The 12158-nt window shown below is 36.4% G+C and overlaps 1 protein-coding gene and 1 pseudogene across 8 annotated transcripts in view; one reads left to right on the forward strand and one right to left on the reverse strand.

The window, feature by feature from the left end:
- RAPGEF2 (Rap guanine nucleotide exchange factor 2) overlaps window positions 1-12158 on the reverse strand; it is a 214642-nt gene that overhangs the window by 160770 nt on the left and 41714 nt on the right. The window lies entirely within an intron of this gene.
- The window catches only part of LOC109448102 (histone H3.3C), a 36589-nt pseudogene continuing 25580 nt past the window's right edge, over window positions 1150-12158 (forward strand).

The raw sequence follows: 12158 nt of genomic DNA on the forward strand, positions 1-12158 counted from the left end.
ACTTTGATATATACATAAGTCCTGCCTCATTTCAAACTTCACTTCATTGTAGCTGATCCTCAACTTTAGTAGAAAAATGTTAGTAAATCAAAATGAAACAACAGGTAATTAATGAACTAAATCTACTACTACATCAACATTACTTGTGCCTGAGTGTCATTTAACCCTCAAATAGATGGCAGATGAATACTACCTGTTAGACCGCCTATTCTTCTGGAACCAAGGCCTTTATTGCATGAAAGTAAATATTAGATGCCACTGAAATGTTCCACGTGCAACCTTTACAAACCATTGCTTCATCATGCCCCTGAGGATTCTACCAAATATAATACAGGTATTGCCCAGAGGAACCAATTAACCTGTAAGAAGACTCAGTGCAAAAATCTGAAATGCAGAAGCAAGTCTAGTAGACCAGTAAACTCCTCACCTCCACCCCTCCCCCACATTAAAATAAAACAAAAAAAACCAAACAGCATTCATGTTGATTTTACCTTGAGTTTTATTACCCTGAGCAAAAATTAAATGTTTACAAATTTAAAAAGAACAGAAAAAAACAGAACGAGTACCTTTTCTTCTTTGTCACCTTTTTGCATATCTGTTCTGAAATTAGCAAGTCAGTCAAGCACACAGAATTACACATGAAAAAATAGCACACACCCAGATTTTTAAACTATTAACATTGTGTTCTCTGTATCACTTTCAAGTCTCTTCTTAGAACTGAACAAGTTTCCTGCCTCGGAAAATGTTCACCTGACCCTTCCTTCCTAAATCCTCTATTGCAACAGCTCCATTCCTTGGCCAAGATTTTGGAAGGAGAGGTGCACACCTTTCGTCCGTTTTCGGAACCATCCAGTTATTGTATAACCTTTTGGAATCTGATCTTTGTCCTTAAATTTACTGAAATTCCCTTCTCTAAGATCACTGAGAATCTTTTTAAAACAAATTAATATTGCCTCTTCCCCTGTGCCAAGCACTGTCTTGACGCTAAGGATACACTAGTGGACAAAAACAGACAAAAATCCCTGTCCTTTGGATAGTAGAGTCTAGTGGATGATGCATCTAGTGGAACAGAGAGATTGAATAAGTATAAAAAAAATGTTAGATAGTGATAAGCAAAAAAAAAATAATATAAGGGAAGGAGAGCACGAAATGTCCAGAAAGGTGGCCAGTGCTGGCCAGTCCCTCCTGGGTCCTCAGGCCCCTTCTGAGGGCTCTGCAGGCTACACCAGATCTCTCCAAGGTGAGAAGCCCCAGGCTGCACTTTGAACTTCACCTTCTTTGTAAGGACCCTTTCACTAAGAAATAACACCTACTCTCAGCCTATCCTTACAAGTGACACCTAGACCCTGACTTTTCTTACAAACTCCCTCAATCAATCACCAGCTCATTAATTACCATTTGAAGCTGCTAGAGCATCGCTTAAAATGGTAACTAATATTCACACTAAATTTCCCCCCAAAGACTAACTATACCTTTCAATTTCTCTCTTGCTGCTGGTATGGGTTCCCCAGCTATTCCAATGAAAAAAAAACAAAAAACCCTGTGACTTATCTTCAACTTGTAGCTGCTTAGAGCAGGTCTCGTCTCTTTCTCACACATTTAATTCGTTTTTCTAAAAATCCTGTTCAGTCTCCTGTCATACTCTTTTGTTCATTCTGTTTTCAGTGGCCTGGACAGTTTCAGGGTCTTCTCCTATCTTGTCATGCATAAACAACATAAACAAAATCAGGGACCCCAAACAGTTATTCATGCTGTCCCCCTCTGTGCGTGAAAAACTTCCATCAATCACCAAATTTCAAGTGCGTCACACAAGCCTTCAAGGCTCTTTCCATCCTGCCCCAGGTCCTACCCAGCCTGCTCCCAGCAGCTTCCTCCTGCCTCGCACAATCCATCCTGAAGGGCATCTCAACTCACACCCTCTGAAAAGTCTTTTCAGACCACTCTACCGTGCTCCCCCTTCCCTAACCTCCTAAACACGTATTAGTGCATCACTCATAAGGAACTTATTATATGTTCGTTTTCATTGTTGGTATTTTTAATATATGTGTGAAATATCTGTGGGAACAAGTTGATAAAGGCAAGACTCAATACAGACCATGTGCTCCGTGAGAGGGACCATATTTTGTACTTCGTTTTATCCCCCGTGATCATAGGAAATGTCTAGAATTGCTGAACTTGGGGATTTGAGTGGCAGAGGGCTCTACAGCAAGTAGCTCTATGTCGTCTGACTGGTTCTGAGGCCAAGAGAGGTTAAGCGAGGGATGGTCCTAAGATCCCAGTGCCGAAGGTAAGTGAAACTGCGTGTCCCGTCAGTATTTAGTATCTGCAAAATAAGCACATCTTTCCTCTAGAAGCACTTGCCCCTCTCACCCAGCAGCCCTCCTCCTCCACCTACACCCAGCCTCCTTGCCGGAGCTCCAAACAGCTTGTTTGGTTTTCATCTATGCCTCTGCTCTTTTCCTTACATCCTTAGAGCCCTAATCTACATTTGGCTAGTTCCTCCTTTCTAATTTCTTATTTCTCTTCCTTCAATCCTCTTTTTTTTAAAATTTCTTTTATCCCCTGTGATTTTTTTTTTCAAATCTTCCACAATATCCATTGTGTACACAATCTGTTCAATGTCCAAAGTGCTAAAATAAAAATACCTGCTTCTGTACTCAATCTGTTATGAATTCTTCACTAATAATAACTTGACTTCGAAAACCTTTAGTCAAAGAGAGGGTATATTTAATTTATTCATGTGTTCATATATAACATAGAGAAAACATTGCCGAAACATATCTGAACTGTATGTTTTCCTCTAGTTAAAAATGTACTGATTTTAAAATAACAATTGCACTAGAAAGAATTAAAATTTTGTACCAAGTGGCCCATTTTAAATGTCCTATTTGAGGCAACATTACTTTAAACAAGACTCCTTTATAATAAGTCATCATTTAATTAATATCCAAATACCTTGAAAGCCAATAACAGTTCAACAAAACAGCTGGAAATCAAATATCCGATATAATTACTCGCAGCTGGCTTCATTCAACTGATGTCATATTAAATAAACTCATTCCATAGACCTTTTCCCCTCTTCCCTCCCCGGGAAAAAAAAATTCCTTCAAGAAACATAAAAGGCTCTTTGTGTTAGATGCTTTTTTAAGTTGGCAGACTATATATTTCAATATAAAAGATTTTCAGCAGGAGTACATAATATTAAAGGTTTTCATCAGAGTATATTTAGGTTTTCTGTTGTTGTTTGTTTTTTTGGACCATTTTGTGTGCTTGCAATATTTCAGAGCCTTGGAGCTTTGTTTCCTTAAGACTAACACAAAAATAGCAAACTGGATTAAACTAAGTCACAAAATACAATGGACACCTGTGCTTTTAGGATCTGGCACTCAGTTTACTGTTTTGATATTGGGCTCTTGTTATTGTTTTTGTAAAGATGTCATGTCTCAACAGCTTAGTAATACAAATTATCAAACAAAAATACTGGTTTCAAACCTCGTTTTAAGACTTCTAAACCATTTTACTATATGGCACTACCTATGTTATATGAAGGGTAACTTATTTATAAAAAGTAACAACTACCTATTATATTCCCGAAAGCTAAAATTAAGTGCATGCTCATTAGCAGCAACTTAGAAGCGCAAAATAAGTCCAATCAGAACATAGCACTTAAAAAGTGATTTATAAATTACTATAGTTCTTGATACAAACCAACGTGATATAAATTATACTAAAAGCAGCTGGCAACGTTCAGAGCCTAAGACTCTACCTTGGGTCATCTGATCTGTGCACTACTATTTCTTCACAATCATCTGGACACGTGACGTGATGTCCACCATTATGATACGTCTACTTATTTTTCTGATCCTCTTTGACTTTTCAGTATACTCATCCTTGGCAGCTTTTAAAACTATACAGCATCTAGCCTATAGTATACCCTCAATTAAAATGTGTTGAGTCAATAAATAGAATATTTTTCCAACGCACTGAAAAAGGTACTTCCCATTTTTATGCCCACCAAACTATTTAAGTAGATTACTTTTAACACCAGATTTTCTTGGGTTGCCTTAGACAGTGCCACTGGATTGAGTTAACTTATGACTTCCAAAAAACGTGAACATCATTTTTTAATCAATCCTTTATTTTTGCATGTGAGACCAAATGATTTTCTGCAATATATAATGTAAAGAAATATGGACATAGGCAACATTATTTGCAATAAATAACTAAGGTATGGAAACAACCTAAGTGTCCATGGATGGCTGAATGGATCAAGAAAATGTGGTATATTTATATGATGGAATATTCAGCCTCTAAAATGAAGGAAATCTTGTCACTTGTAATAACATGATAAACCTGGAAGGCATTATGCTAAGCGAAATGAGCCAGAAGAGAAAGATAAATACTGCATGGTGTGATATCACTTCTATGTGGAATCTTATTTAAAAAAACACACAAAAAAAACTCAAACATAGAAACAGAGAGTAGAAAAGTGATTGCCAGGGGCTGGGGGCTGTGGGGGTGGGATACGGAGAACTTTCAGTTACTTTCAGTTACCATGTAAGACCGTGCAAGACACATAAGGTCTGAGCATCTAATGTACGAGAGTTAACAAGGTGACTATACTTGATACCACTTTATTGCATACTTGAAATGTGTTAAGAAAGAACTTAAATGTTTTAAACAACAACAAAAAGAGATAAGTGAGGGATGGATGTGTTAATTAACTCAAAGGGGGATCCTTCCACAATATACATGTATATCAAATCACCACCCTGTACATTTTAAATCTGACAATTGTATATATCCTTTGTACCTCCATAAAGCTGGAAAACAATTTTTTTAATTTAAAAAAATCTGGAAACAAACGAACAAAACATATGGACTTATATTTTGAACACTCAACAGCATTCTCACTGAACTTCCTCAATCGTTCTTCTTTGCTTCATTCTATCAATATAAACAACAACTTTTACTCTCCCAAAATAAAGTAAGCATCCCAAGTAACCACAGCTAATTCACCATCGAGAGAGAGTGCTTATTCAACACACAAATGTTTATACCTCACAAAAAGATAATGTCTCCATGATTAATTCTCATTATATGAAGGATTAACAGAATGTTATTGGGGCCTTTTGGGGAAAAAATTCCCACCACAATTTTATAAATCTGTAAAATACGTACAGTGATAATACACAAAATTATCTGAGTAGGAAAAACACATTTTCACTATAAATAAACAACTGAACCATTTACAGCAGGTCCTTGAATAATGCTTTGTTCAATGTGGTTTCGTTATAACATTGACAGGATGCCACAGGAGCTTAACTCTTATTTACGTCACTTAGCCTATGGTAAAACTGGTTTCAGTATACGTCATCTCGCCACAGTTCCAAGAACCTATCAACGACATTAAGTGAGGACTTACTGTACTTCAAGCACTCCCATCTTCCAGTAGGGACAAATATCTAGTAATTTGAAGAGGTATTTGGGTGTTTTGGTGTCAGAAGGTAGCAGGTAAAAAGAGATTATAGTAATAGTCCACTGCCTACACTCTGACATTTCACCGATTTCTTCCCTCCTTGAGTAATCTTAAGGGAAAATAATATTTCAAGGAAAAACAGAAGAGACTACTGAAATGTGTATTCTAACATACCCTGCAGGTAGCACAGCGGGTAAGAGACTGAGCTCTGCTGCCAAGCTGAGTTAAAATCCACAGCTCTGCCACATGCGTATTTCTAACTGTGGACAAAGTTACTTCACCTGAGAATCAGTTCCATTTGGCAAAAGGTGAGAAAACTAATGCTCAACCCATAAGGTTGTTGTGAGAATCAAATGATGTAATGTCAGCAAAACCCTTAGGTGCTAGTTTTGATAGTGTGGGCGGGATAGGTAAATTCTGTACAGATACGTAAATAATGTACAGATGTGCGTGGGATAGGTAAATTCTCTAATACAGGTCATAAATGTATACAGTAAACCTGAATATTTAGTGCAAAGATTTAAGAGTATGCTTCCCTGCAGGTTGAAAGTTATTTTCTAATGACAATTATAGATGAATTTTTTTCAATGTACATAAAGAGTCCCTGATTTTTTTTTTAATTGTTTTTTTAGTTTTACTGGGGAATATTGGAGAACAGTGTGTTTCTCCAGGCCCATCAGCTCCAAGTCTTTGTCCTTCAATCTAGTTGTGGAGGGCACAGCTCAGCTCCAAGTTCCGTCGCCGTTTTCAATCTTAGTTGCAGGAGGCCCAGCCCACCATCCCATGTGGGAATTGAACCAGCAACCCTGCTGTTGCGAGCTCGCGCTCTAACCAACTAAGACATCCAGCCGCCCCTCTCCGATTTTTAATAAACACTTGAAAATTTGTTAAACATAGCATATAAATGAGCAGTATGGAAGGTTTACAGTTGTTTGCTGGCTGTGGTCTGAGGATTTTTCTCTCCAGAATTTTATTATGCATGCTTTAAAAGATTATAAAGTTTAGAACATATCTGGGAGATAATCTAAATTACTATAGCTTTCAGAAAACAAATCTTAACTGCCCCGATTAAGCAATCATTAGATTCCTGAAAGGTATCACCATTCTTGATTTATTCATCAAACCTGACCACACACCAGGGATCAAATTTAATATGTATGAAGATAAGCAATTATGTATGGCTATGATTAACAATCACAACTGCCATCACAATCTAAATTATTTATTTAACTCAAAGAATATTTTCACAGAAAGAAAAACTATGGGTGAACTACAAATTACATATGATGTAAACTCCTGAAAATATAATTTAAGTATTTTAAAAGAAAACTACCTCCAAACAGTTCAGATTCCTTCTAACCACCTGCTTTCTGAATACACTATCATAGAAGAAATTCATTACAAAACTCAGTTTTATTAACAGAATTTTTAATTCATATTGAATAATCAATTCATGAAAACAGATGAACACATCTATCTCAAAATATGTAGAATACTACGCAGCAATCCACTTTTTTTTTTTTTTTATATAAGGAGGGCGCAGCTCACAGTGGCCCATGTGGGGATCGAACCGGCAACCTTGGTGTTATCAGCACCACGCTCTAACCAACTGAGCTAACCAGCCACCCCAGCAATCCACTTTTTTATGATTATACCCAAGGTTTCAACTACACACATGAAAGAATGCTCTTTCAAGTTGCTATTCTTTTTTCCCCTCATGTTTTTTCCCCAATGTGATTACTTATCTTTTGATCAAAAGCAATTATGTATTCAAAACCTAAAACTTTAAAGAACTTTACTTTCTAATTGGTTCCAAATATGTGAACCCAAGGAATTAGCAGAGGACTACAAATGTAGCAATAGAGCAAATGATAGAATAAACTGTTGCAGGATTTTTGCCTTTTAAAACTCAACATGGATAAGTAAACTCCACTTAAATACGAATTCGTGCCTTGTGTTCAAAAAATTTCATTGCAAAAGAGAAAAGGATGATGATTTACAGGGTTACACAGACAGAGAACGCATTACAAATTCATTTAAATCAAGTCCACTTTTTTTGGAGTCATTACTTTAAAGCACAAAGTACCAGATGTTCGTCCATATAGCTTTTTACATATAGAAAAAGATAAATTACATAGCATATGAAGTTTATACATCTGACTCTAGTCTAAGCTGTGTGGGCCGCAATGCAGTCCGCTTTGAAGTAGACCTTCCTTCCATGTGTGTTATTGAAATAAATGAAAAAATACCTACTAGCTATAGTCCCAGCACTACCAAGGATACTCTTGTGTTATGAGTGGGGATTTAAAATCAGAAAGCGATGGGTTTGAGGCTTAGTTTTACCTTTTGCTAGCTATGCAACGTTAGGCAAACTCCAACTTTCCTCCTCGGGAAAATGAGGATAAAAGTATGTCCTTCACTGGGTTTGAGAGAGGATTAAAGTTGCCTAGATATTAGCTATTGTTAACATTCCGTACAGAAGGACCACTATCAGGTAATTACAGATGTATCCATGGGTGAAGGATACTTTTCATAAAATAAGTAACATTTTAAAATAAGGATAGACATGTGTCCATCTATGGCATACTTGACATTAACAAAAGATACGTTAAACGCCTTTGCACAACTAGAATACTAATACAATGCTAAACAAAGATAGTCTGTTGATGAAAAAAATCCAGTTAAACTAAAAAATAATGTAAGTGTTCAATCAATATGAATCCAATGCCACATTTCGTACTTAGGTACTAGAGTTAACTAAAATGGCTTCTCCTTCCCTTCGGATTAATAAAAGCTTGGTTAGAGGAAGGTCAGTAATACCTGTGTTATAAGCATTTTCCCTCAGGAACATTCCCCTGAGGATCGGAGAACAGTGTCCGTTCCTCCTACGTTAAGAAAAAGTGTGCTGCTTGCTACACAAGCTGAGAAGGTTATTGTTCACACCCTCAATTAAAATTACTTCCACCCTTCTAATCTGCTATTCTTTTTTTAAAGGAACAAACTTGCTTAAGTCATGAGAAAGTACCTAAAAAAAAAAAAAAAAAAAGCAAAAGAAACCACAGAAAGTGATAAATGGGTTGCTAAATAAATAGGTGGCTCCACCACGGCCTTAGCCAACGTGCATAACCTTTTCAAATAACAGATATTGAAATTTTGAAAGCTAGAAAATATAACGAATGCCTCAAATTTAATTTGCCATAATATACTCATACATAATTTTGAAGTGGTCAAGACTTGACTCCGAATTATTTTTTTTAATTGACATCCTGGACAACAAGTGCAGTATGTTCGGTTTTCTTGGAAATATCCATAGTTTGACCCCATCACGAGTCCTAGAATCAAATAAGTAATTTTGACCACACAGATCGGGCAACGCATCTTTCCTGAGAATAATAATGATGTCCTGCCATTTTTGACAGTAGAATTAGAATTTATATATTCTTGTTTGTAAAATGGAAGGAGGATGGTGCAAAATATAAACAGGGGCATGATCCCGAATGACAAAGGTTGCAGGAAATACTGCAAAGAGAGGCTGCAAATGGCAGAGATGGCAGAAAATAACAATTAAGAGGAAGTATTTTGGCCTCAGAACCTAGCTGTAACCCTGATTTTGCTATTTATTGCTGGGAAACACTGGGAGACTCATTTAACACCTCGAAGCTTAAATTTCACCATATAAACTGAGGATAATACCTACTATCCTTGACAATGCTAATGTGAAGACCAAGTAAGGTAAGGTGTATACAACACTTACACACTGGCTATTGTATAATCATTGCTATGGTTTCAAATGAAGGGAAAAGAGAATTAGCCAGAGTCCACAACGCCAGGTAAGACTGAGACCTGAGGAAGGGGTTCCAGCAAGGAGGTCAGTGGCAATTCCTGGTTCCTTTAAGTTCCCAGGTCTAATTTAGCAAATACTGCTAGTAAAATTTCATCCTTCTTGATAAGATTGAATTAAACTGTACAAAATGAGCAAATTGAAAAGAGTTTGTGTGTTTTTGAAGATACTTCGGATGCTCTGCTGAAAGACTAGTAAGCTCTACTATTTTTTTTTCTTGCCAACCACCAAGGGTTGCCACTGGTAATTACTTACTTTCCTCTCCCCACAAAGAAGACAACATTTGCACAAAATGTTCAACAAAGCACTCTGTAAATGACAAGTGTCTGCAATTAAAAGCAGAGAGATTTACGTAAGAAATTGTTGAATGACCTCTGATAATCTTTTAAGTGATTTCAATAAAGATGGTTTAGATACTTTCCCCCGTGAAAGACTGGAGATGAATGTGATTAAAGTCCTTCCAGACCCAGGACGCGAGAAAGAGAACCAAAGGACAGTTACATGCCTTCCTTTGCTTTTTGGTCAAATATAGTCTACCTTTGCATCTATATTTACACCCAAGTAATAATGTTTTCCCAGAGAAGAAGAAAAATGAAAGATAAAAGACCACTGAACTGTAATTCCTAGAATTGATTTGGGGGGGGAGGGGAGATAAATTTGCAGGAACTTGCCCCTTTTCTCACTTTTGGCATAAATGCGATGCACACGTTTACACATAAAAATTATTGAAACACTCCAGTTCATATTTAGCTCCTCTAAAAAGAAAATATTATCAACTTTCAGTATAACTCTGAAATGCTGGATAAACAAATTGGGGGAACAAACAATTGGGAAAATCAACCTTTTTAATGGTACGGCCACAGTTACTATTTGCTGGTAGTACGACAGACACTTTATCGTGCCTTGTGGTCACTGCCACCTACGTCATTTCATACCCCAGCTTCTCCAAACCCTGGGTCTCTACGCCAACTTTCTCGCCACTGCCATCGACACAGAGGAAAGGAGAAAGGAGGGGAACGGCTTCAATAACTTCAGCGATTGTCAAAGGAGAAAGGAGATTCCTTTCTTACAGAATGAAACTCTAGCCATAAATATCTATATGTAAGGAGTCTTTTTAAAGTTCCTAATGGGAAAATTGACATTTTAATGCACAAGGAAACCCACTGCGATACAAAAATTAAAGTTGTTACCTCTTAAAATTTCCCTTCATCATAAAGCACTAACTTGGTGAAGAATTCCTTTTAACAGATAGATTACAGACACCGAGTGCACTTATGGTGTTAAATGACAGTGTGATACCAGAATTTTGATTTTACAGGTAGGGTATAAAAATCACGGTTTACAGGTAAGTTAGCTTTATAGCTATCATACAGCAACATAACTAACCAAGGGGGCCATAAACCAGTTAAACTGAAAATGTTAACAGAAGACATCTTCATGATTACAACAAGCTCCTGCTAAAACTTTTGTAATAAATGTACATAAGTGTTTGTTAGTCTGTTTAGGAAAACAGACACATGGCATATTGGGGCATGGTAGCAGTAGCCTGACTTGGGAATTGGAAAGCCTGGATTTCAATTTCAGTTTTCCTTCAAAGAAGCAAATTACCAAACTTCTGAGTGTCATTTAGAAAAAGGGGCAAAAATGCTTTTATAGTTTTACCATTACAATTAAATAAGGAGTAGGTATACTGTTAATAAAAATTTAAAAAGACTAACAAAATTGACCACTTACCTTATACTAGACAATATTCTAAGCTATTCTAACTATTCTTTTATATCAAAAATTTATATTAAGTTGAATTATTTTTTGTTTATAATTTCTCCTTCCCAGCTCTACCCAACTCTTCCCAAGATTCTAACCTAAAACGCAGCCATTGTCTAAATTCAATTATTGGAGTCAGTGTCGAACTCATAAAAGCCACCGGTTTGAAAAGGATCATTTTCAGTCCTTAGAAGTCTTGATTTAGGTTCTTGATTATCCCCTATTTTACAGATGAGGAAGTTCAGACAGGTTAAATAACTCGACCAAGTTCACACAGCTTGTAAATGAAAGCAATAATCCAGGATTCTTAACCTACTATGATAAACTAAATCTCTCCAGAACACAACACCCAGAATAAATTTTAGTCCTTCACCCCCGATCTCTAGTAATTCAGGATCCTGTGTGATAAAAACAGATCTCATGCTTCCAGTTATGTGTGCACATACTCCTGCCCCCAGCACATTAAATGGAATTGTCTCTTTAAATAGTTTATCCACCCCATCTGGTCGGTCAAGGATATCCTGGTGCTTCTTGCCAATGTACATTTTTTTTTAAATTCTATGTAAGCCCGAATTTCAAGTTTAGAATGCTTTCTGTTACCTACATTTTACTATTAATAATTACAACTTATATTTACAGTAAATACAATCACCACTTCAGGTGGACTTCCTACTCCACTAGCATTATACAAAGAGGGTAAGTATAATTGTTCTGTCAACTTTTGCATTTTTATAGTGCTTTAGAAGACAACAATTTCAAGCAGGTGCTTTTATGAGTTTGACACAGAATCCAATCATTGAATTTGAATGATGGCTTCATTTTAGGCTAGAATCTTGAGAAAAGTTGAGTAGAGCTGAAAAGGAGAAATTATAAATAATAAGTCAACTTGGTGAGATAAATTTTTGATTGCCTAAAAAAATCTGAATTTTTAAATTATATTTATTGCAATAACACTGGTTAATAACATTACATAAATTTCTGATATACAACATTATAATATGACATCTGTGTACTCTCCATCCAAAGTTTGTGCTCTCTATCCACAGATTAGTTTCTTTCCGTTACCATGTATTT

This window comes from Rhinolophus sinicus, linkage group LG07 (assembly GCF_036562045.2).
Source record: "Rhinolophus sinicus isolate RSC01 linkage group LG07, ASM3656204v1, whole genome shotgun sequence".
Classification (NCBI taxonomy): domain Eukaryota; kingdom Metazoa; phylum Chordata; class Mammalia; order Chiroptera; family Rhinolophidae; genus Rhinolophus; species Rhinolophus sinicus.